At 43.2% G+C, this 14,059-nt stretch overlaps 1 protein-coding gene across 3 annotated transcripts in view; it reads right to left on the reverse strand.

Moving 5' to 3' along the window:
* The window catches only part of HLCS (holocarboxylase synthetase), a 138,509-nt gene that overhangs the window by 13,456 nt on the left and 110,994 nt on the right, over positions 1 to 14,059 (reverse strand). The gene's annotated exons all lie outside the window — the stretch shown is intronic.

Below are 14,059 nucleotides of genomic sequence, written 5' to 3' on the forward strand. Positions count from 1 at the left end.
TTTTTGTGAAGAGTTATTTAACAACAGACAAAACAGATATTCAAGATGTTGCCAGTAAGGTAAGCCCGGAAAGTGATTTACAGGCTAAAATCCCACTTCTAACATGGGCACAAATACAGTGTTGTTCATTCGTATAAAAGCGGTCTTGTCTTGGAGATAAGTGCTATCCAAACCAGCAGAGCATCGCTCAGGTTTATTTCCTCTGCATTTCAGATACAGATGGAAAGTGTTCAAAGTTCTGCAATCAAGCAAGTGTCACTGAGCAGAAGAGATGAGCTGCAAGGAGAAGTGTCCCTCTACTGCTCCTGGATACAAATGTTTAGGCAGGCATAAAGTTAGGGGACTGGTTTTCTCTCCCACTTCACAGCGTGAAAAGAGGGCCTCTATGAACTGCTGGGGCTAGATCAAACCACAAGTGTGATCCCCAAAGTCTCAGAATATCTTTCAGATATCTGAGCAAGCATTGACTTGCTCCGTCCATGATCCAAACGGCCAGTTATTTCAGGGTCCAAACAAAGATTGGATCATAAATGCTGTCACTGATTACAAATATTTGAACCACAGCTGATAGAAACCTTAACAGCCCATCCCTAGAGAAAGCCCAACAGATGCCTTCCCACATTACGACAGAACCAGCGAGAGACATTTTTAAAGAGCGAAAGCCAGATTTCTTTGCCAGTCCCCTTCCGTTTCACATGAAATATAGCTCAATAATTCTTTCCTTTGGACACTATGAATTACTCATTGAGACTAGGATCACCTATTTACCATCGACCTTTAACATTAAAAGTACACCTCAACTTGTGCTGGGACCCAGCAGAAAATCCTAAGTAGTTCTTTGTGCCCACATGGCTTCAACATTGTCTTCTGGGAACAGCAAGACTTCAGTTACAGCACCAAGTTCATGGTATTGCAACACAGAAAGTGAATTAAAATTTGGAAGCACAGTTACAAAGAGGTCACAGGCTTTGTCAAAATACACTGATATCTATTGCTTCTCCATTCATATTTGTTGTTAAATAGGCCAAAAAAAAAAAAAAAAGTCACGTGCTGCGATGATGGGAGGAAAATAATGAGAGCCGGAAAAAAAGTAATTATGAAAGCAAAACACAGGCTTCCAGAACAAAGAGACATGATGAACGGAGCGCAAGATTGTAGCTATCAGAGGCTTGGCAGCAGCGAATAACATTGAACGCAGAGACAGAGTTTGCACTTTTAAGAGCCGTGGAGAAATTCTTTAAGACGGACACAACATAGGGAAGTTGCTAATACCGAGGTTGATACAGCAAGAGACAGATAGATTTATTTTTACTACTTCCCGAGATTGCTCTGGAATTACCACAAAACCTAAGGTAATAAAGAAACCAACTTCTCAACGCTGTAAATTTTGTGTGCTTGCTTGTTTGTTGCTAGAAGAAACAAATTGTATTTTCTTTGCCATAAAGAGTAACTGTTCGTGCACTTTTTTACATATTGACTTCCCTTCTTTTCTTTCAACTTAATCAGTTGCAGATTGAACTATTTTAGTTTACTACAGAGTGACTTAATCACAAAGTTCACCACATTTTTTTCTTAAATCTTTGCCTTCAATAAATTCTCTGTTCTTTTCTAAGCTCTTCAACCATTTTCCTCTACAAGTTAAGTCAGAAGACCACACTGAGATACAAGAGTAGGAAACATGAAATATCTGAAAACAAACTTTCTCATCAGGTGCAATATTAGACAGCACTTACGATTCTACAAAAAGATACTTGGATGTTTTATACATTTTTCTTCTCTGCTTTGAACATTTTTGTGGCATTTTCCAAAACGTGAGAAAGGCACTTTCTCAAGAATATTAAAACAGCTGAAATGTTAACAGAGAGATTCTAGCACTGCTTTTTATATAAGTACAAAAAAAACCCCAACGCTGTAATACACGCGATGAATGCTGTCAAGAGTAATAAACAATACTTAATTGGTTTATAGAAATTTCAAGTCCAAGGAAGAATCTGTCCTCATGGCTAGTCAACACAATGACTTTTCTTCCTACACGAACATAAAATGGCAATTGAAACCACAAAAACTATGTTTGAATAATGTTAACGGCCTGACAACTATAAATTTCATTCATGTTGTGGGTTTAAGGTTGAAACTCTCATTAATGCATCCTGCTGTGTTACAGTATTGCAGAGGTATTACAAGAGGCAGCACAACATTCCAGATGTTAAAATACCTGGGCACAAGAGGGTAAGTTATGAACAGATTTCTCCCTCTACTCCGAGTTTCTTGTCTGAAAATCTCGCCCTCAAATACATTGTTTACAATTACTATTAACAGACAGTATTGTAAAATCAACGTAACAATACGACTATGTATTTTTAGTCAAATGGAGAGGAACATGCCCCTTGACCAGTTTCTTATATTCTTTTGGACAAAAAGGAGGCCTGAATTCTTGCTTTACTACTTTATATTCATAGCTATAATTCATTATGCCCAGTTTGGAAATGAGCAGTGTACCTACTAATACGTGTTCTAAAACCCACGCAGCCCTCCTTTTCCTGTTCACAACCCTCAGCTACGCGATGCTGTGGCTGACTCCAAGAGGTGTGTGCTGAATGGCCTGCCAGGAGGCACGTGAAGATTGGCCAGCTGGCCAAACAGAACAGATAACTCCCAAGTCCACACGGCAGTTTTTTCTTAGCGGGAGCACCGATTCAGGCCTCTTTCTTCTACCTGTAAACCTGTTTCCATGAGAACATGAATACCTGAAAGAGTAGCTCAAACATATGGCGGTCTTCTATGGAACAGAAGAATGAGAAGCTTCTGCTGCTGGATTTACCCTTGGTACGTCCAAGGGTAAGTCCAAAAAGAGAAGTTTCTCAATCTTGGACCTAGACAAGTCATCTCTGACCAACCAGACTGCCATCGATGATGGAATGACTAAATCTGTGGATGAGGGGAGAGCAGCAGCGGTCATGTACCTTGACTTTGGTAAGGCTTCTAATATGGTCTTTCCCAGCACCCTGATACCCAAGTTTGCCATTGTGGTCTATGTCCGTGGACTACTAGATGAGCAAAAACTGGCTGGATTTTAGGCTTGAAAAGCAGTAGTTAATGGTTTGTATTCTACCTGGAGGCTAGTTACAATCAGAATTTCTCAGACGTTTATCCCGACAGCTATCCTGTTTAATATCTTATATGTTTAATGACCTGTAGGAGGAGATGGCATGCACTCCAATCAAGTTTGCAAATGGCATAAAACTATGAGGGCAATTAAGCACTGAAATAGGATGTCCAGAGAGGCTGTGGCGTATCTCTGGCCTTGGAGATTTTCAAGACTTGACCGGACAAAGCCCTGAGCAACCTGCTCTGAATTCACTGTTGATCCCGCTTTAAGTAAGAACTAGAAATCTCCAGGCATCCCTTCCAACCTGAGTGATGCTATGATTCTAAGAAATATACAGAAACTTGGTATTGTTGATGTTTCAAGCTGTCCTTTAAGTTTGTTGAAATTGGCCAGCAATTAGCCATTAGCAATTAATTACTCAATTAGAAAATTAGCCTGGACACTAGGCTAGTCACTGGAATCCCCTGTCCTGAGTAGGACCCTAGATTAAAGTCATTTTCATACTCTCTTGCTAGCCTCAATTAATACTTAATTTTACCCATCCTCCTCTTTCCGTGCCCTAATCACTGACTTCCTAAGTAAATTGAAGGCTCCCAAAAGATCGACTCCCACAGTTGAGACAGGTAGAAGAACACCTAAACTGTTAATCCTACTGAGGCTTATTTAAGTGATAGGAATCTTACTGCTCTGCACTGTTATAACTTTGCCTATATCCAGCAGGCAATATATGTGCCAGAATACACTATTACATGAATACACTCCTCTGTTCTATTGCAAAAATTCATAGCTTTTTTCACTTTATAGTGGCTTTCCCTATAGCAACACTACTGCTGAAAGGATCATTTAGTATCAAATTCTCTTTAAACTCTTTGGATATATTAATGTCCTACATCACTGGAAAAAAAGCACAAGCGATTACAATGTCCCAGACTTGTGGGTAACTACAAAACACACTGGAACCTTGGACTGCTAGTTTCTTGTACCTTAATTCAATAAAAACTAGAAAAAGAAGCTTGTACTATATTAGTTGTGACACTTTCAACATGGTATTATACTATGAATGGTATAGGTTAGCAATTTATATATACTTTGGCTAGCTGGCTAGTTTGGCTAATCTTGGAGAATATTGCATTAACAAGAACCTAGTTTCAACTTTAGGTTCTGATTTCATAAACTTTCTTCTTTTTTAATTGCAACATATACCAAGACTGTAAGTAGGGTGAAGTCATGTGAGCTAGTTTTCAGCTGGATCAGTTCTCTAATCTGACTCACTATAAATGAACACTGCTCTTGGCAAAAGGGAAGCCACAGGAACAAGGAGCCACTGGACAGAAGGGAAGACCAAACCACCTCTTTCTTACCACCCATGTACTTATGCTGGATTTAAATTACCGTATTATGGCCTCAGAATAGTACATGTTTTGCTTGTGGAATTACTCTGAGCATCAGGGCTGCAGAACAGACAGGGTATAACTCTACCATTAAATGTTCATTTTTTCTGCTCACTGCATTTTTCAGCTGGTAATATTCTTGTCTCTCTATTTTTATACCAGCTATTTTATAATTAATTCTTTGTATATGTTTATAGGCTTTTCCTCTTAAAAAAAGAAAAAGAGAATTTTAAAACACAGTACCATACAGCCAAAGGTGTCAGGAAACATACCCAAATAAGAAAGGACTCCAAAAAATTGGTTTGCCAACAAAATGCCAGTAAAATTCGAAACCTGGGTTCAGACACACTGGTAACGTTCCAAAACTCAAAACTTAAAGAACTTCTTTATTCAGTAAATCAGCTGCTCTGTGAATATCATCAAGACCACAAAGTTACAGTAAAGGAGGGAGTTTCCAAGAGAGATGTGAGGAGAGTTTAGGACTTCAAGTTGCTTCAGTTTTTAATTTGCAAAAAAAAAAAAAAAAACATTCTGAACAATTTAATTTTTTTTTTCTTTTAAAAAGTAATCTTTTCAATTCATGACCCTTCTTTACTGGAAAAAGCTACCTGAAGCATATTGAAAAGTTAACACAGAATGGAAATGAAACAGATTTCATTAAAAATGAACTCTAATGCCAAGATTTAGGAAACAGAACAGTTACTGGAATGCATTGAAACTTATTTATCATAACATGTTAAAAACAGAATCTTCAGAGCGGAATAAAATGTTATAAACATATTGATCAAAAACAGATTTAACTACTCTTGTGCAAAGTAAAGCAAGTTACAGATGCTATACAGAAATTCAAAATATACAGATCAATGCAACCTGTAGCTATGACAACTTTTAACTGTAATTTTATCATACTATATTAGATAAGAGTGTACAAGCTCGGCCACTGTCAGCGAGGGAAACCTTAACCCCCACAACAGCATTTCAGTAGTGGGCAAATTTGTTTCAAATTAGCATTGGATTCACTAACGTTAACTACAGTACGATGAATCACAAGCGTTAGGATCTCAGAAGCAATCCACAGCAATCAGTTCGGCATTCATACAACCTCTATTTAAAAATCACCTTTCAGATAAAACAATAAACAGAGAACTTTTTGCATACACAGAGACTTTAACTTTATATTCTGGCCAAATTCTGGTCTGGGTAATTACAATTCCTCATGAAAATTTCTCTGCAATTTACTTAGACAATCCTTCATTTCCTGTCTTAAATCATGTGTGGTGTTAAATAGTTGCCACGTTCCACCACAGAAGCGGACGAAGTTATTCCCAAATATCCTGTCAAATAGTTGGGGTTGATGCACAACAAAAGACGATGGGCGTATCATGTAAGTTAAAACGGGAATGAAAAAGCATTCCACTGGAGCAGAAATTAATTAGACCCCCCCTCCCAAGTCCCTGAGAGCGGTTTCCATTGCAAACTGGAAAAAATTAAAACATTTCATCAGAAATCCCTTGTTTGCTAAATTACTTGTGGAAGACCTACCAAATTAGTTATAACACTTATTCTAGTCTTATTTCACCTACAGTCATGATTTTTACTTTTCCCCTTTATTACTGCAAGTTTCACCAAAAGCAATTCTACTTAAAACCACAGAAATACTTTATGCTAAACAAAATACTCTGAAAGTATTTGAATTTTTCTCTCTGATTTGCTTTTTTTTTATGTCTACAACTATAGTGTGCTCCATATTTAAGTCCTGGTAGGTTTATGCTGATAATGTGGTTGTTGCTAAAAACCTAAGGATGCAGTACATTTCTAGTCTTCCTAATTCAATGCTAAACGAAAAATAATTTTCCTTTTTTCTCTTGTATCTGAAGATAAGCTCAACAATTTTCCTACACTAAAACAAGAGGTAGCATGTTTTTATATCATTTGACTTTTGTTGCGGTCCACATTAGTTGGTATCTTTGGAGGACCTGTCAGCTAGTTGAGCACTCTTTCTGAAAAATCTTTAACAAGAAAAACAATTAACTAAAATTTCATGCAAATTTCTCCGCTACCTCTGTTCTCATTAGCCAAAAGCATCCAAGTCTGTGTTTTAAATTTCTGTATGTCCCCCCATCAGGTATCAACTTTAAAGCTCTTTTCTCAGATTATGCTACGTGTACATTTCTACTTCTGCTGAAGGGTGAAGCTATGGCTTAGATGAACACTATACATGAAAAACCACAGTCACATACCCTTGACAACAGCATGCAAGGCTATCAGCCAGTCTGAAAGTAATGTAATTTAAAAACACAGATCAAGCCTTTTGTAAGTTCTGAATGCCTGTTCATATTCTTTTTTTCTATGACATTTACTACTCTACACAACGTATGCTACATGCACAGCCATGTGGATGGCAACTTGACACGTTATTTGGTATTAAATCACATCTTCATAATTTTGGCCAGGTGTTATAACCATTATAAAATAACCATGGCCTCACAAACTGTCAGGTAAAGCAGAACTATGTTATTTGTGACTTTTTTCCCATTAAGTACCATGGAATAAAAATCTTTGAAAACAGTATTAAGCACCAGGGCATTTAAAATCTTTGAAAAAAATATTACTAACAGTTTTCGGTTGTGCGAAACAAATTAAAAGTAATGTATTTCTTCTAAAGATGTCAATAATTTAATAAGAGAACTCCCACTGACAAGAATAAGGTCAGTTTTGTTCCTACTCTATTAAAAAACCCTAGATGCATAGCATCTGGAAATTTCTTAAGTATAATGTAAGAGATGAAGGCAAAAGCAGAAATTTTAGGTAATATAGAAGAAAAATAATGTTATTTTGTTTAAAGAAAAAGTGTTCCAATGAAACACATGTTTCTGTGAAATTCTTCGAAAAATGGCTATTTAGGTCTAAAACTTCAGCTATCTTTGAAATGTTTTGCTTTAGCTAATAATATTAAAAGACTATTTTTTAAAAAGTGTAATTAGACCTAGTCAAATGTTTTCCAGATATACAATTTTTCATAGAAATTACAGATTTGGAAAAGCCAGTATTCTCTGAGAGCTGGAGGAATGAATTTGTCTGACACACTCATTTTTCATTACGAACATTTAAAATAACACTTCTTTGGGTATTTTCAACCTAGTCCAACATATCAGTTTCTCCAAATCTATGGAAAGGCTTAAGTTTCAAATCATTTCAACTTTGAAATCTCCACAGTACCACAATTAGGGTTTCACATGCGTCAACTTCCCCTGACGATTAAGGTTCAGTTAAAAAGCTACATTTGCCATCCAACTTGCGATTCCCCTTTGTTAGGCCACACAATGCATCACAGGAGATGCGTTTTGGATTTGGACTCCCACCTACCAACACGAGCAACAATACGGGGCCTCTTAACTAGCACTTTTTTGAGGCATAAAAGTACTATATGCACTTGTCATTTATTGTTGAGCTGACCTGAAAAGGAACAATTAACCGAGTTGTAAGTCCAAAACATGACACTTCAACATCCCTAAACAGATTTTTTCTTCAATTTCTTGTTCCCCGTGTGAATAAAGAACTAACAATACTTCAGCTTTTGTCCGTTTTCCAGTTGCATATCATGTTAAGAGACAGTAATCCAGAAAAATTATTGCTTTCTTATGGTGAATAAAAAAGGGCAATAAACACAATAGCTGAACTCAGTTGGCTCTGCGTGCATGCGTCTAATTATTAAAACACAAAAATGCTCTCATCAAGTACCAGCCTCATACTAGCTGCTCCCTCATAGTGCCAATAGAAACCACAAGATTTCTAAATTCAGTATTAAAGCATACAGCACTTCTCTCATGCAAGAGCCAACATCCAAAAACATATAAATGAAGAACAGAAGAGTTCTGTTTCCAAATATGTTGTTAAATATTTTTAAAACCCCTACTATTAGACTGAGCAAACTTGAAGGCAGACTCCAATAGTTAATTTCACGGGTGATTAAGAATGGATTTCAAAATAAGGAAGTTACTTTACGCTGGCCACAGCATCCTCTGTAGACTCCAAAAACAGTCATCATCATATAGTCTTAAACCACAGACTCAACACAAAATGTAGCTGATACTTAAATCCTGAAACACGGGATTCTCTTTGTCAGAACTGGCAGCAGAAAATCCAAAGGTCCCTTTGCAGCCATGTTATTTTGAGTTTTTCAAACGCAAGCAAAGCACCTCCTAATTCTCTGAAGTTCAAAGGAAGGCCCAAACTAAGGCAATCCAATGGGCAGAAACACCAATGAGCATGCGAGGTGGATGAATGGGTAGAGAGAGCCCTGAACCGAATCAGAGAGAAGTTACTTCCAGGTGCAGAGGGCTGCACAATCATTCCTAAATCACGTGCCTGGTTCACGCGTGCTACGCAGGCAGCAATTGCTATGGGGCAAGAAACCAAGTAGGTCCCCAAGTGAATCTCTACTTGGCATCTTACCCCTTTTCTGGGCAATGATCACAGAATCACAGAACCGTTTAGGTTGGAAGGGACCTCTGGAGATCTTCTAGTCCAACCCCCCTGCTCAAGCAGGGTCCTCTAGAGCATATTTCCCAGGATCACATCCAGACAGGTTTTGAATATCTCCAGCAAAGGAGACTTCACGACCTCTCCGGGCAACCTGTGCCAGTGCTCTGTCACCCTCACAGGGAAGAAGTTTTTTCTCAGGTTTAGGTGGAACTTCCTGTGATTCATTTTCTGCCCGTTGCCTCTTGTCCTGTCACTGGGCTCCACGGAGAAGACATTGGCCTCATTATACATGTTGATCAGATCGCCTCTCAAACTTCTCTTCTCCAGGCTGAACAGGCCCAGCTCTCGCAGCCTTTCTTCATAGGAGAGGTGCTCCAGTCCCCTCATCATCTTTGTAGCCCTCCACTGGACTCTCTGCAGTAGTGCCATGTCTCTCTGGCACTGGGGAGCCCAAAACTGCACACAGCACTCCAGGTGAGGCCTCACCAGGGCTGAGGAGAGGGGCAGGATCACCTCCCTCCACCTGCTGGCTACACTCTGCCTAATGCACCCCAGGAGACCATTGGCCTTCTTGGCCACAAGGGCACACTGCTGGCTCATGTTTAACTTGTTGTCCACCAGGACTCCTAGGGCCTTCTCTGCAGAGCTGCTTTCCAGCAGGTCAACCCCCAGCCTGTACTGGTGCATGGGGTTATTCCTCCCCAGGGGCAGGACCTTGCACTTGCCTTTGTTGAACTTCAGGAGGTTCCTCTCTGCCCAGCTCTCCAGCCTCTCCAGCTCCCTCTCAATGGCAGCACAGTCCTCTGGTGTGTCAGCCTCTCCCCCCAGTTTAGTATCATCAGCAAACTTGCGGAGGGTGCCCTCTGTCCCTTTGTCCAGGTCACTGATGAATACATTGAACAAGACTGGACCCAGGACTGACCCCTGGGGGACACCACTAGCCACAGGCCTCCAACTTGACTCTGCGCCATTCACCACAACCCTCGGAGCTCGACCATCCAGCCAGTTCTCAATCCACCTCACCATCCACTCATCCAACCCACACTTCCTGAGTTTATCCAGGAGGATGTGATGGGAGACAGTGTCCAAAGCCTTGCTGAAGTCCAGGGAGACAACATCCACTGCTCTGCCCTCCTCTCCCCAGCCAGTCATTCCATCAGAGAAGGCTATCGGATTGGTCAAGCATGATTTCCCTTTGGTGAATCCATGCTGACTACTCCTGATCACCTGCTTGTCCTCCACATGCTTAGTGAGGACCTCCAGGAGGAGCTGTTCCATCACCTTTCCAGGGATGGAGGGGAGGCTGACAGGCCTGCAGTTTCCTGGCTCCTCCTTCTTGCCCTTTTGGAAGACTGGAGTGACACTGGCTTTCTTCCAGTCCTCAGGCACCTCTCCTGATCTCCAGGACCTTTCAAGGATGATGGAGAGTGGCCTAGCGATAACATCCGCCAGCTCCCTCAGCACTTGTGGGTGCATCCCATTGGGGCCCAGGGATTTATGGATGTCAAGTTTGGACAAAAGATCTCTAACCCGATCCTCCTCAAACAAAGGAGAGTCTTCCTTTCTCCAGACCTCCTCTCTTGTCCCCAGGGTCTGGAATTCCTCAGGACTGGCCTTAACAGCAAAGACTGAAGCAAAGAAGGCATTCAGTAACTCTGCCTTCTCTGTATCCTTCGTTAGCAGGGCACCCCCCCCCATTCAGCAGCGGGCCCACATTTTCCCTAGTCTTCCTTTCACTCTTGATGTATTTGAAGAAGCCCTTCTTGTTGTCCTTGACATCCCTTGCCAGATTTAATTCCGAATGGGCCTTAGCCTTCCTCGTCGCGTCCCTGCACGCTCTGACAACGTCCCTGTATTCCTCCCAAGTGGCCTGTCCCCTTTGCCACATTCTGTACACTTCCTTCTTCTGCTGGGAGTTTTGCCAGGAGTTCCTTGCTCATCCATGCAGGTCTCCTGCCCGCTTTGCTCGACTTCTTCCTCAGAGGGATGCACCCATCTTGAGCCTGGAGAAAGTGATCCTTGAATATTAACCAGCTTTCTTGGACCCCTCTTCCTTCTAGGGCCCTACCCCATGAGATTCCCCTAAGTAGGTCCCTGAAGAGGCCAAAGTCAGCTCTCCTGAAGTCCAGCGTTGCAATCTTACTTATTGCCCTGCTTCCTCCTCGCAGGATCCTGAACTCCACCATCTCATGGTCACTGCAGCCAAGGCTGCCCCCAACCTTCACCTCTCCAACTAGACCTTCTTTGTTTGTTAGTACAAGGTCTAGCATTGCACCTCTCCTCGTTGGCGTCTCCACCACCTGGGTCAAGAAATTATCATCAATCCTCTGCAGGAACCTCTTTGACTGTTTGTGTCTGGCTGTGCTGTCTTCCCAACAGATGTCAGGGTGGTTGAAGTCTCCCATGAGAACCAGGGCCTGTGATCGTGAGGCTAATTCCAGCTGTCTGTAGAAGGCCTCATCTATGGCTTCCTCCTGATCAGGTGGCCTGTAGTAGACCCCCACAACAGTGTCACCCATGTTACCCTGCCCTTTAATCCTTACCCATAGGCTCTCAACTTGCTCTTCATCCACACTGAGGCAGAGCTCCGTACATTCTAGTTGCTCCCTCACATAAAGAGCAACTCCACCACCTCGCCTTCCTGGCCTGTCTTTCCTAAAAAGCACATAGCCAGCCATGACAGCATCCCAGTCATGTGAACTATCCCACCATGTCTCTGTCACTGCAATGAGATCATGGCCCTGCGACCGCACACAGATCTCTAACTCTTCCTGCTTATTCCCCATACTGCGTGCATTGGTATACAGGCATTTCAGAGAGCCAGTCAAGCACGCAGGCTTCCCAGAAGAGGTGCAAGAGGATCCTCCATAGCCATGTCCCATGCTGTCTCCCCTGGTTGTATGCACCCGCTGGAGGCATCCTGACTTGAGCGGTGTTTTACTGACTCCCCTGCCACTATACCACTCCCCTTCCCCCATCTTGCCTAGTTTAAAGCCCTCCTTACCAGGCTGGCCAATCTGTTGGCAAAGACACGCGTGCCCCGCTTAGTAAGGTGGATCCCATCACTCCCCATCAGCTGTTGATCTTCAAACAGGGTCCCATGGTCATAGAAACCAAAGCCCTGTTGCCAACACCAGCGGCGCAGCCAGCTGTTAACTTGGAAAACTCGTCTACTCCTCCTCCCGTCCTTCCCCCTCACAGGCAAGACTGAGGAGAAAACGACCTGGGTTCCCAGACTCTTCACCACCATTCCCAGAGCTCTGAAGTCCCGTTTGATGGTTTCCAGTTTGCCTTTCGTGTCATTAGTGCCCACATGGAAGATCAGCAGAGGGTAGTAGTCTGATGCATGGACAAGCCTTGGCAGTCTCTCCATGACATCTCTTATTCGAGCCCCCGGCAGGCAGCAAACCTCTCTGGACAAGAGGTCAGGTCGGCAGATAGGTGGCTCTGTCCCCTGCAGCAGGCAGTCACCCACAACAATCACTCGCCGCTTCTTCCGGGGCTTCCTGCACGGCACAGGGTCTGCCAGGCCAGTTGCCTCCCTGGGAGCCATGCCCAGCTCCTCCTCAGCTTGGAGGGCGCTAGACTTGTTCTTCACAGGCAACTCTTGAGGAGGAGCAAGAGCCTTTCTCCTTCTACGAGAGGTCACCAGCTTCCAGCCCTCTTCAACAGCGTTATGATGCACCTTTACACACGGTACAGAGCCCTCTGACAACTCCGCTGCAGTGGGGGTGGGGACTCCTGGAGCTGCAAAGTCTCCAAGAACGCCCTGTCAATCACCTGCTCATCCTCTCGGATGCTACGCAGCCAACTAACTTTCTCCCGTAACTCCTTTATCTGGTGACGCAACTGGTCAACCACAGCACACCTCCTGCAGGAGAGCTGACTGTCAGCCCAGGCCTCACGGAGAGGCCCCAGGCACTCCCTGCAGCCTGACACCTGCAGAGCTGCATCTGCTGTCTGAGGGTCTGTCTGGGTTGAGGCCTCAGACACAGCCGATGCAGCACCTCCAGCTGCCACTGGGGAATGTGCTCTGCGGCGCGTCATGACCATGCCCTGGGGAAGGACACACCACTGTGCAAAATGGAGAGGTGCCTTCTTTGCCTTCTGGTGCCCTTCTGCGCGAACGGCTGCACAAACTGCTGCATCTATTCGCTGCCTCTGTTGGCTACGCTCTAGGCCTGGCTCTCATATAGGCCTCTGCCTAGCAGTGACTCACAAGGGTGCTTGACCCACCCAGTCAGGAGCCACCTGAAACAAAAGCCCCAACTCCCTCTGACCAGGGCAGCCCAGAGAGCTCGTTAGCAGCAGCCCCACCCAGCTAGAACTTCCCAGGAGAAGTTAAGTCAAGGCCCCCTGCAGGAGTCCTTGCCCAGCTCTCCCTTCCTGCTAGCAGCGAGCACCGTCTAGTTCCTCGGGGGTTCCCAGAAAGTCTCCACAACTTCCAACAAGGCCCAAAAAAAGGCCCAGGCAGAGCCCAGACACTGCTGCGCAAACTGCTGTGTCTGTTCGCTGCCTCTGTTGGCTGCTCACTGATCTTGGCACACAGACGATGATAAAGTCTAAGTATGCCAAATGTTGTCAAACATACTAACAAGAAAAAATGCCTTTCATTCTTGCATTACCTTAGTATACTCGGGTACTACCTGTGAATACAGATAAATATTAAAGGTGAAATTCAAACTGAGTGTCTCTATATAAACAGCATTTCGACTGTCTTGAATGAAGAACAAAGAAAGCTGTAGGATAGCTAACCCCCTGAAATTTTTCCCTCCTCCCCATCTCCACTGCAGTGTTATTCAGTTGTAGTATCTCAACAGCTGGGATCTCATCAGGTGTCCTGGTGTCTGTTACTAGCTCTCAGGTGGGTGTGCTTGATCACATACCATAACTTGCATATGCTTGTCAGGTATGTAACCAATATGGAGACTGTCATACAGTAACAGTTCAAACAGGTCATAACATTGCTGAACCTCCTGACAGACCTGTGGGCTCCTGCAGCACCTAATTTTTTGTGTGCATTTTTTAGCTGTAAAGGTGTAACTCAAAAGCAGAACGCAGGCCCACAAAACAA

The sequence above is a fragment of the Struthio camelus genome, chromosome 1 (genome assembly GCF_040807025.1).
Source record: "Struthio camelus isolate bStrCam1 chromosome 1, bStrCam1.hap1, whole genome shotgun sequence".
NCBI lineage: Eukaryota > Metazoa > Chordata > Aves > Struthioniformes > Struthionidae > Struthio > Struthio camelus.